Below are 16,650 nucleotides of genomic sequence, written 5' to 3' on the forward strand. Positions count from 1 at the left end.
CCTTGAAGAGCTGTATTTAACAGTTTTGTGCAACATGAAAGCTTCATGAAACACTTCAACAATACTTTACAAGGTACATTTACATTCATATTAACACTGTCTAATAAAAATCATTTAAAAAAAAAATATTGCACACAAAAAATGTAAGGGATCAAAGATAGGAGATCTCGAGTGCTAGAAAAAAAAAAGCAGACAAAGGGATTTTACATTGACATAAACACACATACATAGAGAAACATGGATTTATATGTATAGAGATATGTTTAACTATGGAGATGATAACAATATTTTACATTACAATCTTACGCACATTAACCCCTTAATGAGCACAGCACTTTTCCATTTTCTGTCCGTTTGGGACCAAGGCTATTTTTACATTTTTGCGGTGTTTGTGTTTAGCTGTAATTTTCCTCTTACTCATTTACTGTACCCACACATATTATATACCGTTTTTCTCACCATTAAATGGTCTTTCTCAAGATATTGATATTTTTATCATATCTTATAATTTACTATAAGAAAAATTATAAAATATGAGGAAAAAATGGAAAAAAAAAACACTTTTTCTAACTTTGACCCCCAAAATCTGTTACACATCTACAACCACCAAAAAAACACCCATGCTAAATAGTTTCTACATTTTGTCCTGAGTTTAGAAATACCCAATGTTTACATGTTCTTTACTTTTTTTTGCAAGTTATAGGGCAATAAGTACAAGTAGCACTTTGCTATTTCCAAACCACTTTTTTTCAAAATTAGCGCTAGTTACATTGGGACACTGATATCTTTCAGGAATCCCTGAATATCCATTGACATGTATATATTTTTTTTTAGAAGACATCCCAAAGTATTGATCTAGGCCAATTTTGGTACATTTCATGCCACCATTTCACCGCCAAATGAGATCAAATAAAAAAAATTGTTCACTTTTTCACAATTTTTTTTCACAAATTTTAGGTTTCTCACTGAAATTATTTGCAAATAACTTGTGCAATTGTGGCACAAATGGTTGTAAATGCTTCTATTGGATCCCCTTTGTTCATAAATAGCAGACATATATCGCTTTGGCATTTTGTTTTGGTAATTAGAAGGCCGCTAAATGCCACTGCGCACCACACGTGTATTATGCCCAGCAGTGGAGGGGTTAATTAGGGAGCATGTAGGGAGCTTCTAGGGTTAATTTTAGCTTTAGTTTAGTGTAGTAGACAACCCCAAGAATTGATCTAGGCCCATCTTGGTATATTTCATGCCACCATTTCACCGCCAAATGTGATCAAATAAAAAAAAATCGTTCACTTTTTCACAATTTTAGGTTTCTCACTGAAATTATTTACAAACAGCCTGTGCAATTATGCAAAAATGGTTGTAAAAGCTTCTATGGAATCCCCTTTGTTCATAAATAGCAGCATATATTGGTTTGGCATTGCTTTTTGGTAATTAGAAGGCCACGAAATGCCACTGCGCACAACACGTGTATTATGCCCAGCAGTGAAGAGGTTAATTAGGGAGCTTGTAGGGTTAAGTTTAGCTTTAGTGTAGTGTAGTAGACAACCCAAAGTATTGATCTAGGCCCATTTTGGTATATTTCATGCCACAATTTCCCTGCCAAATGCGATCAAATAAAAAAAAAATTGTTCCCTTTTTCACAAACTTTAGTTTTCTCACTGAAATTATTAACAAACAGCTTGTGCAATTATGGCACAAATGGTTGTAAATGCTTCTCTGGGATCCCCTTTGTTCAGAAATAGCAGACATATATGGCTTTGGCGTTGCTTTTTGGTAATTAGAAGGCCACTAAATGCCGCTGCGCATCACACGTGTATTATGCCTAGCAGTGAAGGGGTTAATCAGGTAGCTTGTAGGGTTAATTTTAGCTTTAGTATAGAGATCAGCCTCCCACCTGACACATCAGACCCCCTGATCCCTCCCAAACAGTGCTCTTCCCTCCCCCACCCTACAATTGTCCCTTCCATCTTAAGTACTGGCAGAAAGTCTGCCAGTACTAAAATAAAAGGTATTTTTTTTTTAAATTATATTTTTTTAGCATATTTACATATGCTGATGTGTAGGATTCCCCCCTTAGCCCCCAACCTCCCTGATCCCCCCCAAACAGCTCTCTAACCCTCCCCCTCAACCTTGCTGGGAGCCATCTTGGGTACTGGCAGCTGTCTGCCAGTACCCAGTTTCTGCAAAAAAATGCCTTTTTTTTTTTATTACTTGTCTCTGTAGTGTAGCTCCCCCCCCCAAAGAACAACCCCCTCCACCTCCCAGATCACTTCGATTTTTATTTTATTTTTATTTTACCCAACTTTTATTATTAATCTTTTTCTGTAGTGTAGCCGTTCCCACCCGCATCCACCCCATGCACGTGCCCGCCCCCGCCTCCCCGTGCACGTGCGTGCATCCTTGTGCGCCCCCCCGGAGATCCCGCCCACGATGCCGCCCCCCTCAACATCACATGGCTCATCGATGGCCACCCACCTGCCTCCCACGTAAGCTCCCACCCACCAACAATACCGGCCATCGATGTCCGGTGCAGAGAGAGCCACAGAGTGTCTCTCTCTGCATCGGATGGCCAAGGGGGGTTATTGCAGGATGCCTCGATATCGAGGCATCACTGCAATAACCGGAAAGCGGCTGGAAGCGAGCAGGATCGCTTCCAGCTGCTTTCCAGACCAAGGACGTACGCCATACGTCCTCGGTCATTAACTGTATTTTTTCTGAGGACCCCATCGCATCTATGAGTATGGGGCAAACCCGAAACGCATCAGGTGGGGAACCCTACCTCTCTGAGTTGCTTTTTATTGCATGCTCGAGCACACACTTGTATTTTATCCTGAATATATCCATTGTTTTCAGCAACAGATTGAGCCATTCTGGGAATTTGTTCTTGATTGGGCATCTTTGTGGATTATCCCATTGGGCTCTCCCTTGGCAGCTGATAGTGTGACCCCCCTGGTCCGGAAGTACTCATTCCACAGAGGTATACCAAGAAGTCATAGTCGCAAGACAGCCCACTTTGACACAGAACTGAAATGCTGGATATTGCCAAGCTGATTCAATCGTAAATGCTGCGGTCTATTTCTGTCCTTATATTCATTTGTCTTGTAGAAAATAAGAAGTGTCCGGATTTTTTGAGCATGGAATAGTGATGGTGCATGGATGTGTTTTTGTGGTTGTTGAGTCTATTAGGATTGCCTCACTTAATAAAGGGCTCTGTAAAACGGGTTGCTTAAAGGCACTTGAAACCCAAACGGCCAGATTAAGAGTTTTGCGTTAGGAGCAATGCGGTGCTAACAAGCAGTTTTGTTCTCACCGCTCACTTACCTACAGCGCTGGTATTACGGGTTTTTACAAACCCGGCGTTAAAAGACAAGATGTGAGCGTAGAGAAAAATTGAGCTCCATACTGCACTTCAATACCAGCGCTGCTTAAGTGAGCGGTGAGCTGGTCATACGTGCTCGTGCACGATTTCCCCATAGACATCAATGGGGAGAGCTGGCTGAGAAAAAGTCTAACACCTTCCAAAAAGCAGCGTAAATCTCAGTAATGCAGCCCCATTGATTCCTATGGGGAAACTAAAGTTATGTTTACACCTAACACCCTAACATGAACCTCGAGACTAAACATCCCTAATCTTACATTTATTAACCCCTAATCTTCCACCTCCGACATCGCAGACACCTACATTATACTTATTAACCCCTAATCTGCGACCCCCAACATCGCCGCCACCTACATTATATTTATTAACCCCTAATCTGCTGCCCCCAATGTCGCCGCAACCTACCTACACTTATTAACCCCTAATCTGCCGCCCCCAGTGTCGCCGCCACTATATTAAATTTATTAACCCCTAAACCTTAGTCTAACCCTTACACCCCCTAATTTATATATAATTTAAATAAATCTAATAAAATTACTATCATTAACTACATTATTCCTATTTAAAACTAAATACTTACCTATAAAATAAACCCTAAGCTAGTTACAATATAACTAATAGTTACATTGTAGCTAGCTTAGGGTTTATTTTTTATTTTACAGACAAGTTTGTATTTATTTTAACTAGGTAGAATAGTTATTAAATACTTATTAACTATGTAATAACTACCTAGCTAAAATAAATACAAATTGACCTGTAAAATAAAACATAAACTAAGTTACACTAACACCTAACACTACACTACAATTAAATAAATTAACTAAATTAAAAACAATTCAATAAATAAAATTAGCTAAATTACAAAAACAAACAAACACTAAATTACAGAAAATAAAAAACAAATTACAGATCTTTAAACTAATTACACCTAATCTAATAGCCCTATCAAAATAAAAAAGCCCCCCCCAAATAAAAAAAAACCCTAGCCTAAACTAAACTATCAATAGCCCTTAAAAGGGCCTTTTGCGGGGCATTGCCCCAAAGTAATCAGCTCCTTTACCTGTAAAAAAAAATACAAACAACCCCCCCAACAGTAAAACCCACCACTCACACAACCAACCCCCCAAATAAAAACCTAACTTCAAAAAACCTAAGCTCCCCATTGCCCTGAAAAGGGCATTTGGATGGGCATTGCCCTTAAAAGGGCATTTAGCTCTATTGCAGCCCAAAGCCCTAACCTAAAAAATAAACCCACCCAATACACCCTTAAAAAAACCTAACACTAACCCACTGAAGATCGACTTACTATTCTGAAGACCGGACAGCCATCCTCAAGGAAGCGTTCATCCAACCGGGCCAAAGTCCTCAACGAAGCTAGGAGAAGTCTTCATCCAAGCCGGGCGAAGTGGTCCTCTAGACGGGCAGAAGTTTTCATCCAGACGGCATATTCTATCTTCATCCATCCAATGCGGAGCGGTCCATCTTCAAGACATCTGACGCGGAGCATCCTCTTCATCCGGAGTCTTCTTACTGAATGACGGTTCCTTTAAATTACATCCTCCAAGATGGCATCCCTTAGATTCCGATTGGCTGATAGAATTCTATCAGCCAATCAAGAATTAAGGTAGAAAAAATCCTATTGGCTGATGCAATCAGCCAATAGGATTGAGCCTGCATTCTATTGGCTGTTTTAATAAAATATAAAATACAGATATACAAAGTATCATATGCGTTGATCAGGCGCAATAGATAGTGTAGTATACATATACATATAAAATTGCAACAATGAGGTTTACTTAAAAAACTACAATGATGCTACATAAAGAAGGTTACAATACTTAAAACAAGATTGGAACAAAGGATTTCCAAGTGGTGACTCGATGATGTTTGTCGGGAAATTTGAGGAACAAATGTCACATGAAGAAGCTGGAATAAATAAAGAACCAAATCAAACGGCAGAAGAGATACCAGAAAAAGGTATTCACTTTTACTTACACCAAAGTCGGTGTTGAGACGTGTGTGTTCTCCTCTCTGTGGCAGCTCCTCCGATAACAGCAACACCCCTTCAGCAGAGCGTTGCAATATGGCGATGAAGTTTGAATGGGATATTCGTTTGAATAGCTTCTACTGCCGATGGGTAGCTGAACTGAACTTTAGCCAATCTTGGCAAAAAAAATGTGGTCCAAAAAAATTTGCAAAATTTGTATAAATTTAATACAATTAAAAAATGAAATATAAAATACAGATATACAAAGTATCATATGCGCTGATAAGGCGCAATAGATAGTCCAGAAGAGTGACCTTCTTCATGGATCCTCATTGTAGTTTTTTAAGTAAACCTCATTGTTGCAATTTTATATGTATATGTATACTACACTATCTATTGCGCCTTATCAGCGCATATGATACTTTGTATATCTGTATTTTATATTTCATTTTTTAATTGTATTAAATTTATACAAATTTTGCAAATTTTTTTGGACCACATTTTTTTTGCCAAGATTGGCTATTAACATTGTAAGATTTATTATTGTCATTACACTTGTACACATATATATATTTATATTCACTTTTCATTTGACACCATCCACTATCTATTTTAAGCTTTCATTAGCGCCTATGATCTAAGATTTATTTGGTCCCTTTTTTGTGGCCAAATTTCTCTTATACTTCATTACACATTTATTTAGAGGCTGGGGAGTCCTCTTGTTTTCATAGGCTTAATAGTGTTTCACAGCGCAGTAACCAATATCACTTTTTGTACTCACAGTTTTCACTTATCCCTACTTTTGGATTTCACTGCTGCAGGAACTATGACTGATTCAAATTTATTGAAATACAGGGAAAAAATTTACAAAGGTATCTATAGTATTTTTTCTGATAAATCTTTGGCCACCACTGAAAATGCTGATAATTTATTTAAATTGATGAAAGATCTAGAAGATAAACTTATATCGGAGCTTAAACATAGAATTGAGTTTATATTTATTGAAAAATATTTGGAACAAAATAGAGTACCACGGGGTCTTAGAATTAAGAAAGAATGTGCATTCAAGGTTGAGTACATTCATTTTAAAAAGAAGTGGAATGACATTTTAGAAGAGGCTTCTTTAAATTTGCTAAGATTGATTAAAAGTTACAGAAATGGGGGGGCGGAGCCGACCAGCGCCAAAGATGGTCGTGTGAGTGAGGAGCTCCGTGTAGATAACAACTAATACATCTACAGTTAGCGACATCTATGCATATAACTAACTGAAAATACTCCCTATCGGTAAGCTGCACACGGCAGAGTTTGGAAAGGAGACCGGAGGATCGAAGGAGGAAGGTGCTGTCACTATCTTGGGCAAAATAACAGAGCGATATATGCGGCCTGTCCTCCCCACCTCCGCTACGCTACTAATCTCCCGCAACCTTCACAAACGGGCACTGATACGATCAGTGACCTTACTACTACAACCAGAGAGCTGGAAGTTTGCGGTCGGACCCAGAGAAGAGTAAAAGACTGGCTGCAGAAGCAGGTATACATTGACAATATGGGACTTTGACATCATATAAAGGGCGCGAAAGACGCCATATTGACATGTTTGCTGACACAGCCGTGACCGACAATCAGAGCATATTACACAGGATGCCTGTATGAGTGAATACGCAAGGGGCTTACAGTATGTGAATATTTTATAACATGTTTTTAAGCACACTGTGGGTTACAACACTGGGACTCTATATTCCACACTGCGTGCAAAGAGCTTAAGCTCTCACATATTTCCTTCAGGGAACTGCAATTATAGCTCAGAGAAATCATGTCTTTTGGCAGCAAAGTCCGGTGTTTACACTCAGCAACAAAAGACATTTTACTCATATGATAAACATGTCATCAAAACGCCTTCCAAGAGCAGACAAGTCTTCTAAAGGTGGGGGTACTCCTAACCCTAGATTACATAACTTTTTCAAGCCAAATGACACGGCTTCCACAGAGCCTAAGGAGGGGGAGGAGAATACCACTGATACCACAGAATCTGAGGTGGACATGGAGGCGCAGGCCCCGCTAACAAGAGCGGACTTGCAATCTTTGCCGACTAAAGAGGACTTTACTGCTCTGATCTCCCACGTCACCCAGATCATGAAGTCAAGTATAGCAGAGGTCAAAAAAGAAGTAAATGAGATTGGGAACCGCATAATGGTATTAGAAGAAGATGCAGAGCAGACTAACTCACTCCTTGACCAGCATGCTAGGCAGTCCTCTCACCAACAGACTCTAATAGCTCAGCTTCAAGACCAGGTAGAGGACCTGGATAATAGAGGGCGCCGCCAGAATGTTAGGTTAAGGGGTATACCAGAAATGGTCAAATCGGAAGCACTCCTTCCCTACTTGCAGAGACTGTTTAACTCTATCACCAACAACAAAGAGGAAGTTGACTACCCCCTGGATAGATACCACAGGGCATTGAGACCGGTCCCCAAAGAAAACGCACCACCTAGGGATGTTATTATTAAGTTTACTAGCTTCAGGGATAAAGAAAACATCCTTTCTGCCGCCAGACAAAGACACCCTATCTCATTTGAAGGTCACACCATCCTTTTCTTTGCGGATCTCAGCCCCATGACACTCTCTAGACGAAGAGAAACAAGATATCTTACGCTGCATCTAAGAGATCTAGGGATACCATACAGGTGGGGCTTCCCCTTTTGCTTGAAAGTAGTTAAAGGAAACACTACAGCAATATACAGAACACAAGAGGACATTGATCACTTCTGCTCGCAGCTGAGCATACCAAAACCCACTTTACCAAGTCTGAGGACTGGGACTGATAACAAAATGGACACTAACGAGGCATTACCGAAGTCTCCACTCACTGGATGGAATAAAGTGGTCAAGAAGACAAAGAGTAAAAACCAGGAAAGGGGACACACCCTTTCTCCAACACATGCAGATCCCACTTGACAATATAATGTTTATTTGGTGTTACATTATATTTAAGGGAAGTAACCCTAGTTGGTAAGATCACTGTAAAGGTATATTCTGGACATGTTCAGGTTTATCCTATGAATTGCCCATAGTAGTTTATTCAAGCTAGACACTACTGCAATGTAGGCCAGTTTAAAGTTTGTTAGTTGCAAAACTGTTTAAACCATGCAATTTTAAATATGCAGGTTGTTATTTCACGTCACAAGGTGACTTGAACCCCCCCCCCGTGTTGACATTCAGTTTGAGACCTTTAGTTGGAAGAGATCTCTTATTGTTTATTGTTCAATGTATCAGAGTATTTTTATGATTGCAATTTTTTTGTTGTTCCAACACAGACCCTGCAGGACCTTCAGATGCTTTGCTCTTTCCTTTCCCTTCTCTCTTCTATTCTATACTGCTTCTCTCTCCCCCTCTAGGTTGATAAACATGCTAAAGAATGGGGTACACAGACCGTCTGTCCGGATGATAACATGTGAGTATGACTTTGTTCAGCCTCACTGCATGGATACACTATTGACACTTAGCTACACTCTCTACAGCACAAATGGTAGATAACAAAATTAAACTAATTTCCCAGAATGTTAAGGGGTTAAACTCGCCCACTAAAAGATCGGTAGCTTTATCGAGTTTTAAAAAAATGGCAGGGGGAATAATATTCGTCCAAGAGACGCATTTTGCTAGAGATAAAATACCCCACTTTCACAATAAAGAATTTCCCGTAGGCTATTTTGCATCTAACATACAGAAAAAAAATGGAGTGGGCATATTATTTAAAAAAAAAATACCCTTCCAATTACTACATAAAGTGGAGGACGCAGAAGGTAGATGGATCATTCTAGTAGGCAAATTATACCACAAGACTGTTACTCTAGTTAACGTATACGCCCCAAATCATAAGCAGGGGAAGTTTTTTCAAAAATTGACAAATGTAATACTGGCAGAATATAAAGGGGCATTGATTCTCGCAGGAGATCTCAATGTAGCTATTGAACCTGACATAGACTGCTCAACTGGACGCAGCCTGGTTGCCCCAGCGTCAATCCGCAAAATCTGCACGAATCTCAGGAAACTGACTCTATTAGACTCCTGGCGAACAAGCCACCCAGGACAAAGAAACTTTACCTTTTATTCCCACCCTCATAAGAGTTACTCCCGTATTGATTATGTGTTTACAGACCAAACAACATATAGCTTAGTTTCAGACTCCAATATAGAGACTATCAGCTGGTCTGATCATGCAGCGGTTAGCATAGACCTTAGATGGTCGGAGAAACCTCTTACACCTTATATCTGGAGGTTAGACGAAACACTCTTACATAAGCCCATAATAGTGGACAAAATCACAACCTCTATGAAAGAATTCTTTAGCTTCAACCCACATCACCACACTTCTTGCCTAACAACATGGGAAGCCCACAAAGCGGTAATGAGGGGAGAGTTTATTAAACAGAGGGCCATACTCACTAAACAATACCGCACAGCATATATGGAAGCTGTGGCCACCTTGCAATCGACTGAAAGCTTACATAAGACCAACCCTCTGGACCCTTCCCTAAGCCAGCAGCTTCGGCTAGCTAGAAGAAATCTTAATCACATATTATACAGGGAGGCTCAGGATAAGGCTTTTTACATCAAAAAAGTATATTATGCGGAATCAAATAAGGCAGGAACTCTCCTGGCTAGGCTGCTGCGCACAAAGAGAAATAATTCATACATACACAAGATAAGAGCACCGGGGGGTGAACACATACAAGACTCTAGGGGGATAGTTGAAGGTTTCAAAACATACTATAGAGACCTGTATAATCTACAAACACCGACCTCTTTAAACAGGAGGGAAGACCAAATTACATACCTGAATGAGATAGACCTCCCAACATTGCCATCCGAAAATTATGGAGGAACTGGAAAACCCTATCACACAACAAGAAGTAGTGGCGGCAATCAATAGCTTACCAGGACATAAAAGTCCTGGTCCGGATGGTTTTTCTAACGCTTACTATAAGCAATTTAAGGACATATTAGCCCCACACTTAACTAGCCTATTCACCGCGATAGATGAAGACACAACATGGTCTAAACAGATATTAGAAGCACACATAGCGATTATACCCAAACCAGGGAAAGATAACACTAGAGTAGAGAATTATAGGCCCATATATTTACTAAATTCAGATATAAAGATTTATACTAAAATTCTGGCCAGAAGATTAAACAAAATCTTACCCCAACTTATACATGTAGATCAATCGGGTTTTGTCCCCGGCAGGGAAGCCAGGGACAACACTATACGTACAGTACACCTCATAGAACATGTAAATAGAACTAGAGAACCAACAATTTTCATTTCTACAGATGCCGAAAAGGCATTTGATCGCCTGGACTGGGGGTTTCTTGAAGCATGTTTGATTAGATTTGGCTTTGGGACCAAAATGATAGCCAGAATTTTTAGTGTCTATAATAAACCCTCTGCTAGGGTGAAAGCCAATGATATTCTTTCAGATAGTTTTCAGATATATAACGGGATGAGACAGGGGTGTCCACTATCCCCGCTCCTGTTCGCATTGTCCATGGAAGGGCTAGCGGCACATATTCGTGACAATGATAAGATCCACGGGATTAAAATAGGCCCGAATGAATATAAACTTACATTATACGCGGATGATGTACTTATATCTATGACATCACCGAACACATCACTCCCACACTTACTATCTGAATTTAAAAAGTTTGGAGAGATCTCAAATTTTTCAATAAACCCGCAAAAATCGGAAATCCTTAACATAAATATGAACTCTGAAAAATTCTCACTCTTAAAACACATTTGCCCATATAAATTACAAACTCTCCGAATTAAGTACTTAGGTATTGCACTAACACCCTTAACATCCCAACTCTACCAACAAAATTATGTACCCCTGTTACATAGATTAAGATCGGAATTACAAACTTGGCGAGATAAACCTTTATCCTGGTGGGGTAGGATACAGGCTATCAAAATGACCATACTGCCACAAATCTTATACATCTTTCAGACAGTTCCGGTGTCACTTCCTAGGGCTTTCCTGTTTAATATCCAAAAAGACATTAACTTATTCATATGGGGGAAGATCAGGCCCAGAATAAATAAGACGACTATGTATAGACCTTTAGGTAGTGGGGGTATTGGGGTCCCTAACATAGAGAGGTACTACAACGCGATAATAATCCAGCGAGTACTGGATTGGCACGGTAAAATAGAACAAAAGGCATGGACGACTATAGATTCTCATCTCTTGAGAGCCCCGACCCCAGGGGCACTGTGCTGGATATCCCCAGGAGCTAGACCACCCTTAGTTGAAGCCTCAGGGCTGTACACACATATCTTTGAAAAATGGGACTCGTTAAGGGACTCCAAGTTAGGCATATCCTCCAGGGTCTCCCCGTTAGCCCCTATCTCATACAACGCAGAATTTATGGGGGGCCTAGAGTTTCACAGACACACTAGAGGCGAACTGGGATACACAATACCATTTATAAAATTGACCACTAATGGCACATTAAAACAAAGACAAGACTTGGAGGTTGTAGAGGGGGGTAGTTTCTCCTCCTGGCTAAAGTATGCACAACTGAAACATTTGATTCACAACTCTAAATATAAATCGGACCTATTAAGACCCACTACAAGATTCGAGAAATTGTGCTTACTAGAGACAATACCTAGAGGAACCCTCTCAATAGCGAGAGGATTATTGGAAGATACACTGATTAACTCTCTCCCTTCATACACCACACGTTGGCAGGTAGAATTGGGGACACCCCTAACAACTCAGGACTGGGAGAACATATTCTTTAACACTCGCAAATCTTCTGCAGCGCCCAAAATTCTCGAACTTAATCATAAGATCCTGACTCGCTGGTACTTAACCCCTGAACGCTTAAGACATATTTATCCTACCGTAGATGACAGATGCTGGAGGGGGTGCGGGGGGGAGAGGCACTATGTCGCATATTTGGTGGCAATGTGAGAAAATACAACCTTTCTGGTTAATAGTTGAGACGGTATTTCAGTCTATCATTGACATATCTTTTGTGTTGACCCCTGTAATGGCCTTGCTGAATCATAGACCAGAGGGAATGTGTAAAGTTAGATGGAAACTCTTGCAAATAGGACTAAACAGTGCAAGGAATCTGATAGCTAAGAGGTGGAAATCCCCTACACCTCCCTCTAGAACGGAATGGATCCAGAATACTACCATGCTCTTATCACAGGAGGAGTATGTGTACTTTCGAAAGAAACTGCTTACTAGATTTTATGATATTAAGTTTTATTGGGAAACCTACCTGGGTACACAACCGGACTCCTAAACACGAATCACAGCTTTCTCTCTTGTCCAGAGAGACCCACCCTTGCTTATTAAAACCCTATTTAACCTCTCTTGTTTCTGCATTTCTTCTTTTTCCTTTTCTTTCTTTCTATCCTGTCCCACTTTTTTCTCCCCTTCTCTTTCTAACTGTAGGGTCCTGCTACAGATTTCATATTTGAGTTTTAAATTTTTCCTTAAATTTACGTATAAGTTTATGTAAATGTCCTAATTTTTTAATTTTTGAATTTTTCTTTTTTCCTTTTTTTTTCTTTTTTTTTGATTCATTTTTGTTAATGGAAGGACAAGTAAACAAATCAATATGTTTTAATAAGCTATAAGTGTATGGTGATTGTAAACTATATATATGGTATCAGTACAATGTTAATAACAAATGCTTGAAGAGATGAGTAGGTCATTTGTTTTCGGCAGCGAAACACGTGGACTAATTGACTGCACGGATATATGTACAATCACAATTTCGCTTTTGTATATTACACTGTACCTTCTTTGTTATGCGCAATATTGTAAAATCCAATAAAAATATTGTTTAAAAAAAAAAAAAAGTTACAGAAATGAGATTTTAACAAAATTAGAAACTGATATAAAAGAACTAGAAGTTCAACTAAATTTTTTTGAGGAGAGTACAGACTATATTAGTCGGGAAAGAGAAATTAAGAAAACACTAAGTAACACCAAGGAAGAAATCCTTAAGGTTAAAGTTAAAACATTTGACAGAGATAGAGAAGATTATCTCTCACACCTAAATGATCCAAATTGGGATAATTATATCTCACATAAATGGAGAAGTGGAGAGCATAAATCAGTTGAACATTCCATTACCAACATGCATACCATGCCTAACACTTATGGGAACATTCATGGTAATAAAATTAGCAATACTCAAAATTCTTCAGGGAGATCCTACAGTAATAGGAATCATACAAAATAAATAAACAAAATAAAGGATGGGGAAATCAGGAACATTCCCAATCTAAAGAACAACAAAATAGAAGTCTGCCAGAAAGGCATACTCAAAATAGTAAAAATAGTCACTCTGCTGACAGATATAGAATACAAAATGCACATGATTCAAAGAATCACCATACCTATTCAAGGGAAGCTGATTAATATAATCCTCATAAATACAGACAAGGGAATAATCCTTTTAAGAATCCTAGCGTTTATCAAGAAAGTCACAGATCTCAAATTTTACCCAGTAGAACATATGATAATGCACACTCATACAATCACCATTCAGATAGTGACCTAAGATTATCTAATAGATTTATTCCACTCTATAATTCTGAAGATAATGATTTTAGGAGACCAGACACCTCTAGAGAACAATCAAATCAAGCAAGTCCTTTTTTAGGATATGGTCAAAACACCTTTCGAAGTCCCTTACCACAAAGAAGCACACGAAAAAGAAGAGGGGAGGTTATAGGCGACACAAAAAAATCAAGAGTGTAATTAACAAAGATAAAAGTCACACATCCAATGTGGGTATCTTCTATTTGAGCAAAAATCCACAAAATAAAGAACATGAAGATATTCTAAGCAAAGGACTTTCATTTGCTCCAACAAATAAATTAAACAAGTTTGGTACATTTATTGATGCCCACAAGTTTGTCAGGAAATTGACTGTGAAAAAATGGTTTTTAAAAACAGGTGCTGAAAAAGCAGCAATAGCAGCTTTACCTTTTGAAAATGAGTTTATACATACAAATTTAAAGGGGAAGTCCAAATTCTACCCAAAACATGAGAAGGGTCCAATTATTGAATCTTTTGAAAAACTAATATTAAGGTATATTGAAAATTTACCTGAAAAGAAACTGAAACCCACCATTAATAATTTGACAACAAAACAGTTAAGAATTATTAAAGACCTAGAAGACAATAAAAATATGATCATAAATCCCGCCGACAAGGGCGGCGGGATTGTGATCATCATGGATACTGCAGATTATTTATCAATGTGTGATAACATTGTTGTTGATCAACAGACATATAAAAAATTATCTAATGATCCAACCAATAGATATAAAAAAGATATGACACATATTTTGGATCAGGCAAGAGAAGAGGGAGTTTTGAATTCAAAAGAAAGAGATTATCTCTTACCCAAATATCCCAGGATATCCCTCTTATATTGTCTGCCCAAAATTCATAAGGATATGTCCAATCCCCCAGGTAGGCCCATTATCTCAGGGGTAGGTTCCCTAACGGCCAATTTATCAGAGTATTTAGATATTTTTTTGCAGAAATTTGTAAAAAAGCTTCCATCTTTTTTAAAAGACTCCACATATGTTTTAAATATAATCAATGGGGTCACATGGCAGGATAACTATCTATTAGCCTCATGTGACGTTACATCGCTGTATACTTGTATTGACCATAAGGATGGACTAAAGGCAGTTAATTTCTTCCTAGAACAAGATATATCACTGAAATATGAACAAAAGTGCTTCATCTTGGAAGCTATTAATTTTATTCTGTCCCACAATTTTTTCTTTTATAATGGAAATTTCTATAATCAAGAGAGAGGTACAGCTATGGACACCAGGTTTGCTCCAAGTTATGCCAATTTATTTATGGGTTATTGGGAACACCTTTTTTATATGATAACCCTCTTGGAGCAAGCCTGGTGATCTACAGATGTTATATTGACGATATTATTATAATTTGGCAGGGTAGTAATTCATCATTTGATGACTTCCTAATAAATATGAATACTAATCAAGTAAATCTTAAATTCAAAAGTGTGAAGAATAGACATAATATTCATTTTCTAGATTTGGAGATTATTGTAAAAGAAGACAAACTTAGTGCCAGAACATACTTTAAACAAGTTGACGCAAATAGTTATATACATTTCACAAGCTGTCACCATAAGAAGTGGATAGATAACATCCCTAAAGGGCAGTTTTTGCGTATCTGAAAAAACTGCACAGATATAAGTGATTTTGACATCCAATCTGAATTACTTAAACAAAAATTCCTAGCCAGGGGCTATAATGAATCAATATTGAAAAAACAATGAAAGAAGTAAGACTAATTGATAGAACCTCTTTGCTGAAAACAAAAGATAAGAAACCCACCAATTCATTAACCACTATATCTACTAATACTGATGACAAAAATGGAATTATCTTTATTCCATTCATTACAAATTATAGTCATAATAAATACCTACTAGAAAAAAAATTAAAAAAACATTGGAGACTATTAAGGAACAATGAGGAATTGGGACCCCTATTACCACCGAAACCACAAGTGATATATAAAAAGGCGCCAAATTTAAAATCCATTTTAGCGCCCACTGAAAATAACAAAAAATCAAAATTAGGTAGTCAACGGGATCTTAAAGGTGAATAATCTGAAAGTTTTTTTCCCTTGTTTAACTTGTAAATCTTGTGAACATTCTACTAAAAATAAGGAGTTTAGGTCTAATGTGACTGGTAAAATATTTAAAATTAACGATCTAATTAGGTGTTCAGACTGCTTTGTTATTTACATTGTCCAATGTAGTTGTGGACTACAGTACATAAGTGAAACCACAAGACCCCTACGGACCCGTATTAGGGAACATATCTGGTCTATAGAAAATTACAACCTTGAAAGAAATAAAGATCTCCCTATTCCTAAACATTTTGGATTATGTAATAAGGGTAATCTCAGCCATTTCTCGTTTCTAGGTATTGAAAAGGTAAAAAAGAAATGGAAAGGTGGGAATGCTCAGGGTGAACTATTAAAAAGAGAGACTAAGTGGATTTTTGACTTAAAGACTGTACAGCCTAAGGGTCTAAATTTAGATCTTGATATTGGATGTTTTTTGGATAATTAGTTCACTTGTCCAAAGACACATATAGCACTAATATTATTATTATTATTAATATTATATTTACAGTGGTTACCAATTATTGTTGGAGAATTATTATATATACACTTATTTT

Source organism: Bombina bombina, chromosome 9 (genome assembly GCF_027579735.1).
Source record: "Bombina bombina isolate aBomBom1 chromosome 9, aBomBom1.pri, whole genome shotgun sequence".
Taxonomy (NCBI): Eukaryota; Metazoa; Chordata; class Amphibia; order Anura; family Bombinatoridae; genus Bombina; species Bombina bombina.